Source organism: Choristoneura fumiferana, chromosome 8 (genome assembly GCF_025370935.1).
Source record: "Choristoneura fumiferana chromosome 8, NRCan_CFum_1, whole genome shotgun sequence".
Classification (NCBI taxonomy): Eukaryota; Metazoa; Arthropoda; class Insecta; order Lepidoptera; family Tortricidae; genus Choristoneura; species Choristoneura fumiferana.
The window spans coordinates 19894500-19895633 of NC_133479.1; the positions used below are offsets into that span (position 1 = coordinate 19894500).

General features: G+C 39.4%; 1 long non-coding RNA gene across 1 annotated transcript in view; it reads right to left on the reverse strand.

Annotated features, from left to right (window-relative positions):
- The window catches only part of LOC141430720 (uncharacterized), a 264703-nt gene that overhangs the window by 159659 nt on the left and 103910 nt on the right, over positions 1 to 1134 (reverse strand). The window lies entirely within an intron of this gene.

Here is a 1134-nt window from a genome sequence, read left to right on the forward strand (position 1 = left end):
GATCAAATTTTTGCTCACAAGTTTATGAACTCGACTGTACAGTCGAAAAAACCGGCCAAGAACGTGTCGGAAACGCCCAAAATAGGGTTCCGTAGCCATTAAGAAAAAATAAGTAATATTTTTTTAAGGATTTCGTATAAAAAAAATTCACCCACCGGTTTATATTTTAGAGGGGGGTCGATTTTAATGAAAAGCATTGATAGTCCCTGAGCAAAGCCGCGGACGGACAGACAGACATGGCGAAACTATAAGGGTTCCGTTTTTGCCATTTTGGCTCCGGAACCCTAAAAATGATGCATGTATTACCAGGGTGGAAACTTTTAATAAATAATTTCACAATGATTTTCTTGACAAAGGCATGGGAAGTCAACATAACATTAGTACCTAGCGCAAAGGTTACCCTGGTAGATGAATCAGTTTGTTGGACTGTACATTCGGATAAGGCTCTAATCGCAAATTCGCTCTAAATTAATGTTAGTTCCTATCTATTTGATTAGGAAACAACATTATAAGAATTCATTTTTTGATAATACACCTCTCGAATGAGTCACCTTTTTAATCTCCTCACCCCCATCCCGAGGAATTTGAAGTTACAATACAACGGGACTGATCTAGTTCTATTTTTTCCAACAAGTGGCCTTGAAGTATGCAAATCTAAAATTCTTATTCATATTTCCTGCCCTAAATAACATTAAAACGTTCTTAGGGATGCATATTTCTCGCTCCAACGTCGTAACCAGCAATAAAAAGTTAAGTAACCGGATTTAGCCGACAACTCCGGGAGCTAAATTAAATTTGAACATAATACAATTTGCGGGTCCCGCGGGCCGGAGGTGCTCGTAACTCAATGTTAGCATTCATTTTAAACAAACGGCAAGATACTGATGATGTGGTTGTTCAGGGAACAGCAGAGTTGTTACGTTCTAACCTCAGCTAATAAGGGTCGTTACGGACTGCATTCTGACTTCAACATAACTACTTCTAAGTCGCTACACTCTCGACAGAGTCATCGTGGTTGTAAATTGAGAAGTAGTAGTGGACCTTCATGATGAATTTCGTGGGAAAATAGTGTGATGGTTTTCCGTTGCCTCCTACACCGCAGAGCTGGAGTCCGTAGTTTTATAGTTGGCTATA